The following is an 8,694-nucleotide window of genomic DNA, read 5'->3' on the forward strand; positions in this document are numbered from 1 at the left end:
CTCTTAGGTTGTTTGCAACAAGTCAGAGACAGTTTATTCTCTAGCAATTGCAAGGGGCAGAGTGCGCACGGACAGGGATTCCCCCTTCCTAGGCAGGTCTCCGCCAGATAAACAATTAGGGCAAGCATTTATACCTTTTGTTGCATACAATAATTATCAACAGCCACATCTTGTTTATACATATTCCTTCCTGATATCTTACTTTTCTAAGAAGTTCCTGCTACAGTCTGTGTTCCATTCTTATCTAACACAAGGTCAAAACAGCATCTCTTACAGTTTTCCCACTTGCTTCCCACTCACCCAGGCCCTGCCTTAAAGTCTCGCGTTATTAGAGTTAGAGTTAGCCTGACTCTTGCTCTGTTCCTAAGAAAACTAAGATGTCTGCATCCAAATTCCCTTTATCCCTTTTTCCGCTTCCACAGGTTCCTTGGGAGAGCTGTCTTGTTTCTCTCCCCGCTGTAGAAATCTTTGCCGTGCCACGTGGCAATTATTTCTGCAGAGACCAGAGCGGCATACAAGCGAGTGGCATACAGAGCTGGTCTGAAGCCACATGCATGCAGGAGATGCACCCTGAGTTACCCTTAGGAGTGAGATGTCGGGTTCGATTACCCTAGCCTGTGGAAACGGATACCAATATTCAGAATAGGCGCCCTAGCTGCTTATAGTAACCATCTTTGCAAACCGCCCTTTGTCCCTTCCTGCCCTTTCCCTCTTGCCCACCCCCCCCTTCCCCGCAAATTCACCATAATTGGAACCCATGGTGACCTGTGTGCTAGCCAAAGGGCAGTGAGAAAAAGGTGTGCGTAACTTTTGTGATTCTCGGCTGTGAGCGCCCTCACAATACTTTCTCTGTTAATTGTTTCTTTGCCTTCTGCAGATGTGCCCTTGAGAACACACTCCTCCACACCAGCTGAGTACCTACATCAGATAAGGTGGCGACCCAGGAGGAGGAAGGAGAGTCTGTTGTGCGAGGTGCTGCAGCCAACAGATGCAGCACAGAGCAAAACAAGAGCATGGAGGAAGACAATAAATGAAAGACTACAGCTGGATAGCCCCGAAAGGACACAGGCAGGAGTGGATGATAAAGCTCCTCGAGGACTAGAGATGTTGAAGTCCCTGATTGGCCTGGAATCCCAGAAAATCCTTCGATTTGCAAATATTATGGAGAGTATAACAGGCCGCAATGACCATTGGAATATTTTCCTCATTGAGGTCTAACAGGCCAAAAAGACAGTGCCAGCATCCTTTTAATCAACCAAAGGGACATTCAATGATCATTTTGGCACCTGCTGAGCCTGTAGCTGAAATGCTCCTTGCTGCTGTCTAGGTTCCCAGTGTAACACTTCATGAGCCGGGGAGCTAGGGATATGCAGGGTCGCCTGGGATCACTATGGGCACTTGCATATCCCCCCTGGAATCTTCTGGTCTGGGAAGAAAGTCCCAGTGTGCAGCTTTCTATACAGTCCAGTGTTCCGAAATATGCATGCGTCATGCACCTTCCCTGACCACCCGGCATCAATGTTAGTGAAACATGCCTGGTGATCCACCAGAGCCTGCAACGTCATGGAGAAATAGCCCTTTTGATTGATGTACTCCATCATAAGGTGGTCGGGGGCCAAAATAGGGATATGCATTTCCTCTAGCCTGGTCGCAGTTAGGGAATCCCATTGCCTCAAAGTCATCAATTATTTCCTGCACGTTACTGAGAGTCACAATCCTTCGTAGCAGGAGGCGATTAATGGCCCTGCACATTTGCATCACTGCAACCCCCATGGTGGACTTTCCAACTCCAAACTGATTTGCGACTCACCGGTAGCAGTCAGGAGTTGCCAGGTTCCAATCAGTGATCGCCTGTCGCTTTTCCACAGTGAGGGAAGCTCTCATTCTGGTGCCCTTGCACCACAGTGCTGGGGCAAGCTCTGCACACAGTTCCAGGAAGGTGGCTTTGCGTGTCCGAAAGTTCTGCAGCCACTGCTCATCATTCCATACCTGAATCATGATCCAATCCCACCGCTCAGTGCTTGTTTCCCAAGCTCGGTACCAACGGTCCACCATGGCAAGCTGTTCCGTGAACATCAGCAGCAATCTTGAATTATTTGTTTCCATGGCAGACAGCAGGGCAGCCATCACTGATTCACTCCTGTTTTGCAGCTCATGAAATACTGCAGGACCAGCCGTGTTGTGTTCAGGATATTCACAATGGTCAGCAGCTCAGGATCCATGCTGCGAGACTGAGATGGCAGGTGCACAGTTTACAAGGGCTGTTGAAAAACAGTGCAAAATGAAGTAAGAAGTAGAAAGCTCATGGAATGATGGGACAGAAAGAACTGCATCACAGGACAGCAAGCACATCACCATGATGCACTGTGATCCATTCCCAAAGCTCCCAATGCAGTGGCAGAGGCTGGTGAGTTGCACAATAGGTTAGCTACCGATGATGCAATGCTCTCTCTGTCAACGCAAGAGCAACGACTGTGGATGCGGCAATGTTATTAAAGCGATTTATGATGGTCGACAAAACTTAAGTTAAGGATTAGAATTCAAAATGATCGTGACAAATTGTAGAATTGGGCTGAAATCAACAAGATGAAAGCCAATAAAGACAAGTGCAAAGTACTGCACTTAGGAAGTAAAAATCAAATGCACAACTACAAAATGGGAAATAACTGGCTAGAAGTATTGCTGAAAAGGATCTGGGGATTATAGGCGATCACAAATTGAATATGAATCAACAGTGCGATGCAGCTGCAAAACAGGCTAATATCATTCTCGGGCATATTATCAGGAGAGTCAAAGGTAAGATATGGAAGGTAATTGTTCCACTCTACTCGGCATTGGTGAGGCCTCAGCTGGAGTACAGTGTCCAATTCTGGGCACCACAGTTTAGGAAAGATGTGGATAAATTGGAGACAGTCCAGGAAATCTGTTCTCTTCGTACCAACTCTGTCACTCTATTACTTTTTGGAAAGTACATTGGAGTAGTTCCTCTAAACCAGTGTTTCTCAACCTTTTTAATACCAGAGTCCGGCTTGCTGCCTTCATAACTGTGTCAGGGAGATCTCAGGGACCAGTGTCTGTCCATCGATCGGTCGCTGAGAAAAACATTGCTCTAAACAATTATTGACTCCAAAGGTCTTTAGTTAGGAGTCTGGTCATTTTTTTCCAGCTTTTCCTGACCTTGAGACTTATTTAGAAAGTCTGTGCTCTATTACTGAATAGCATATTTGCATAAAGCAAATGAGAAAGGAGTCCGGATGTAACTGGATTTGCTATAAATGTGAATGTTCATGCATGAACTGATAAGCACAAGGATAACATGGTCGCACATTCCAACTTTCCGTATATATTAGTGCAAATCAAATGGCTCCAGGTGATTTCTGAAATGAACAAAATCCTGCTCTCAGTCTGGAACTGTTACTTATTAACTACTCAGATAGGTTTACATTCCTCTTACTTCACAATTTAATCTGTTATTGATTTCATAGGTCTAACACTCAGGGAAAGAAAACAGACTAAGGAAGACAAATAAATCTTTGTTTCATAACCTACTCTACTGTGTGTGCACATTCGAAAAAAGACCTGACACCAGACAAGTTATATCTAATATTACTTCTGCAATGCCCAGGCTGCTATCCTCATTCGTGATGATTAACGATTAGCAGAAAAAAATATTGTTTTGCAGCTTCAGATTAATTGGGATTGGAGAGATTTCCCACAGAATCCTGTGAATGAGAAGAGCTCCCTCCCCCCATTCTCAACACAGCACTCCCAGGGTTAGTACCCAAACTACACCAAGCAACAATACAAACTTGGTTTAAGCTTTCTTATGCTCTTGACTTGCTCCTAGGGTTTCCCCATACAACATCCTTCTGTCCCTGCCCGAGTTCCCTCTTACCACTCAGAGACAAACCCTTATATACTCTGGGTTTGGAGATACTGAGCCCTGGTTGGTCAGCCTCCCAGTGTAAACCACCATGAGTCACCAGAACAGTCCTGCTCTCCCTTCAGGGTCCCAAACCCAGACATACTATCACTGCCTATAGGCCATATCCACATAATGACAGCAGACTCTATAAAACATCACACAGGTAAAGTCAAAGTGGACCTGGCTGCCAGGATGATGGTGTTTGTGCTCTGAGCAGAAAAGAGGCTACTGTGAGCAAAGACACTGAGCAGGTTGTGAGTATGGTCACTGTCCCATTTTCCCTGTGCATCTGCTAGTGCCAGGAGACCAGAGTTAGAGTGAATTAATTCTGTGGCCTTTTGCAGAATGCAGTAATTATTGCTTCTGAGTTTGTTCCTCCAGCACCTTCAAGGCATTCTGCATCCTCTGCAGTCAGAATGCTGATTCCCATGCAAGCACTGTTCCTCTGTAGAGTACCACTGGCTCTCAAAGTCAGAATCTAGCCCATAGCTTCCTTTCACATATCTTATTTTTGATGCACAGATATAACTACAGTATATGGTATGGTATGATATCAAGTCAGCTTTAAGTCAGCAGTATGTCAGCCCTCAATTCTGGCTACAGCTCCCAGTAATAAAGTAAAAGGTCCAGGCATACAGCAGAGTACTTCTTTTCCTTTCATGAACTCAAAGATGCAATATTAAAATGGGTAAGGCTGGGTAGCTTGCAATGTAAGAGCAGCCAGAGTAAGATTCTCCATCTCACTGCATATCCACATCCATGCAAAGTCCCCTCACTGTGCCTATTGTTATTTCTGGAAATACTGCATGCACAGCAGATCAGTAAGTGAAAGGTAGGAGCTCCCAGAGAGGTACTGCAGGCAGTATGTTATTAATTTAGCTGCTTTCAAAGGAGAATCTCAGGTCAAATTTGGCACATAAGTTAGGTTTTATAAAACTAAGAATTTATTATACCTAAGATCAATATCTGGAGAAGTCACTGCTGATCTAGTCTTTCTTCTGAGTATTTTCATTATCCTACTCCTAGTACCAACCAGAAAAAAATCCCTACAGGTAAGGAAACACACTCCTCTCTTACTTAACTGCTTGTTTGAAGAAGTTTGTCTTCTTACCAAATGACAGTGATTTTGGAGACTCACACAGCAGGACTGGAGACTGGTAGTAAAGTACATGGACCTGTGTGTAACGGTGCCCCCCATAAGGCTTTATGAAAATATGCTTATGAATGTATATATGACATAACTGAAATATGTTTTATGCTACATATGCCATGTAACATATCTCTGTGAAGGTTATGATCTACTGAATTTATTCATCCTATTTATATGCATGTGTTATTATCATAGTCAAAGTTATGAAAATTGGATGTATACTTGTTTGATTTTAAATAACCTTAGTAAGGCATTTGGTCAGCTTCTTTAGAAAGGAATGTACAAATTAAGTGCCCAATCAAGAAACACTTAAAGGACAATGAATCTTGGAAGGCTCCAATTCACATAAGAAGTCTACCTGAGGACGTTCAAGGTAGCATGTGATGGCTGCTGCCTGTAAAAACTGAGTCATGCATCGACATGTGACTTGCCCATGTGACTCCAAAACTCCATTTTGTAGCTGGATTCTACACAGGGGGAGGGAGGGGTGTCCACCCACAAGATAAAGTCTATTTAAACCCCTGGGAGACCCCTCCATTTGGTCTTCAGCTGGCTAAAGAGATAGCCTCTCCACCCCCAAGGATACCTGAAAGAAACTAGAACAAAAGACAGTAACTACAGGGGGTGTGAGTCATTGCTGGACCCAGACTAGAAGGAGACTAGTCTATAAAAGGAAGCTTACAGGAATTCCTCTGAGGGTGAGGTTTGATTTGTATTCAGTTTTCTTAGACATAGACTTGCGTGTTCTATTTTATTTTGCTTGGTAATTCACTTTGTTCTGTCTGTTACTACTTGGAACCACTTAAATCCTACTTTCTGTATTTAATAAAATAACTTTTTACTTATTAATTAACCCAGAATATGTATTAATACCTGGGGGAGGAGGGCAAACAGCTATGCATACCTCTCTATCAGTGTTATAGAGGGCAAACAATTTATGAGTTTACCCTGTATAAGCTTTATACAGGGTAAAACAGATTTATTTGGGGTTTGGACCCCATTGGGAGTTGGGCATCTGAGTGTTAAAGACAGGAACACTTCTTAAACTGCTTTCAGTTTAAGCCTACAGCTGTTAGGGTACTTGGTTCAGACCCGGGTCTAGGTTTGCAGCAGGCTAGTGGGTCTGGCTCAAACCAGGCAGAGCACTGAAGTCCCAAGATGGGAGGGCAGGGAAAGCAGGGGCAGAAGTAGTCTTGGAACATCAGTTGGCAGCCCCAAGGGGGTTTCTGATCCAACCCATCACACCGTGAAACACCAAGTCCTGAGAAATATAGAGGTTTCTCCTGCTCCTATCTTCCTACTGAATGGACTGTTCCTGTTAGTTATTTAAGATCTTTAAAGGGTTAGACAGAGGAAACTTGTTCTCTTATTGATAGGGCTCATTACTGAATGGCTCACCCTCACTGTGGAAAAGGTGAGTCAGAGAACTTGGCAACTAATGGAATGCTTCTTATGGTAGTTTTCCCTGTTGGGAGTATGACATGTTCCTAGAGTGAGGGGCAGGGATGGAGAGCTTTCTTGGGCTTCAGCCTAAGAGGGCTTTGAGAGTTGCAGTGGATGTGATGACTTGTTTCTAGGCGTACCTCTTGAGGTTAGCCATGGTGCCTTGGGTTCTAGCACAAGTGGTGATTTTTAGGCCTGAGCCTGACACAATCCCAGGATTTCTATAATGGAAGAGCCAACTCAGGCACAGCATAGTGAGACACAACATGCATGATCCAGAATTAGACATGACAGGCCAAATTTTCAAAAACAGAGCTTTACAATTTACCCGGACTACACGTGCAAATCACACAAAGGCAAGTGAAAAAGTCTAATTTTAGGAACTTAGCTAGACAAGTGTACTTGCAATTACCTCCTTTAAGGGTGCAGTAGCTACAGCCACAATCATGGGTGCGGTTTTGCACGGTTTCTGCATTTTGAAAATTAGGGCCTAAAATTCACATTGCCAAAGAGCTCACCCCTCTCATATATGAGATGCAAGCATACCTGTTCCACCCTCAAAACCTGTTCATCTTTTTCCACCACATTGTCTTTTCTGCATACAAAATGAAGAACTGCACACACAATCATTTTATGGGCACAAAGGTATGCTTTTCCAGCTGTACTCATTGTACCCAACTTAGAAAATTAGCATTAAAATACAGGACATGAAATACATGGCCCATGCTCATTACACCTTATTTCAAAGCCTTTAACTCTATTTATTGACACGCAGAAAGAAAAATATTCACTGGCCTTGCCTCTTTACTTGTACAAGCAATAAATCCAACTATAGTCAGATCTTGTTTATCTGTGCACAGTTGGGGGACAGGAATATAGCATTTGGCAGAAGGAGGGACATCAGTGTTTTTGACACACAATGGGAGACATGACCTTTCTTCATATAGACCAAAATTATCGCTGATCAGGTACTTTGGGTAAACAGCTTCTAACTATACTTTTTTTAATTGAAATGCTTGTACTAAATAAACTAATTAGAATACACAATGAATTGGTTTTTAAATATGGTCTTTGCATTAACAATCAGACTGTACAATATTTTATACAGGGAAATGGAATTAGTGGGTTAATGTTTAAATGTGTACAGTGATCCAAGTGTTTCCACTCTCCTGATCTGGCCTTGATGTCAATCTCCACTAAAGAGTGGAACAGAAATTCTAATTACTGTACATATTGGTCTGTCATTATCTGGTAAGTCATTCTTATTTCTGTCTTTCATTGTGAATTGCAGGGGCAAGCTCTGAGTTCCCAACCCTCAAGAGAAGAAAATTGCAAAGGAAGTTCACCAAGCCCAGCTGTGTCCTCTGGGGTGCACATCCTCCTGAAGGTTAATTTACTCATTTCACTGTTTTGAACTTGCTCTGGCACAAAGAAGGAAGCTCACAGATGACTTCTGAAATCAGTAGGAGTCTAATGAAAATAGGAATAACACCTGTGGGGAAAATACCTTGGTCTTGATGCTGATCTCAGTTACACTAGTGTAAATGAAGAGTTATTGAGAGGAAGTCAGAGGCCAGATCTTAATCGCTCTAAATCTGCATAGCTCCATTGATTTTAATGGAGCAACACTGATTTACACTAGCTGTGACTCTGGCCCAATGGAGTTAAACTGGTGTAAGAGACAGAAAAGTTAGAAGTCAATCTTATCAGAAATAAATCACTGTTCAAAATTAAATTACAGAATCCTATTTTCTGTTTGTTACCCATGTCATGAACAAGTGTTAAGACTCTGGCAGTTCTATGAAACTTTCAGCTTATGTCTGTAGCGTACTCTGATTGTACTACAAATTTCTATTAACCATATTTTTTTAAAAAAATGCATTTGTTAAAAAATAAAAGGAGTACAACTCTGTGTAGAAAGTTGTCAGCTGCTGAATATATTTGATGGTCCTATCATAGTGCTTCTAGTGGGTCGAGTTATCAGATGTATTTTTCTCAAGTCAACATATTAAATGAGGAAATGGAATTGGCATTTTGATTATGACTGTAGAAAGGATAACATAGGGGTTATTGAAGGACTCCGAGAAGTATAATTGGACTCTTTCAGCATGCAGGAGAGACAGTGCTCAGGGAATGAGGGATGTGTAGTGAATGAGGCTATTGTCTTTAGGACCCC

The 8,694-nt window shown here is 42.8% G+C and overlaps 1 long non-coding RNA gene across 3 annotated transcripts in view; it reads left to right on the forward strand.

The window, feature by feature from the left end:
- The window catches only part of LOC125637104 (uncharacterized), a 41,880-nt gene extending 33,466 nt beyond the window's left edge, over positions 1 to 8,414 (forward strand). For 2 of the 3 annotated variants that reach the window (XR_012668412.1, XR_012668413.1), the window contains one exon: positions 878 to 5,924. This is a non-coding gene — a long non-coding RNA (uncharacterized LOC125637104). Of the gene's footprint in view, positions 1 to 877; positions 5,925 to 7,809 lie in introns of those variants that run through there. The other variant, XR_007356827.2, reaches the window with a different exon arrangement.
- Positions 8,415 to 8,694: the final 280 nt, after the last annotated feature.

Source organism: Caretta caretta, chromosome 5 (genome assembly GCF_965140235.1).
Source record: "Caretta caretta isolate rCarCar2 chromosome 5, rCarCar1.hap1, whole genome shotgun sequence".
Classification (NCBI taxonomy): Eukaryota; Metazoa; Chordata; order Testudines; family Cheloniidae; genus Caretta; species Caretta caretta.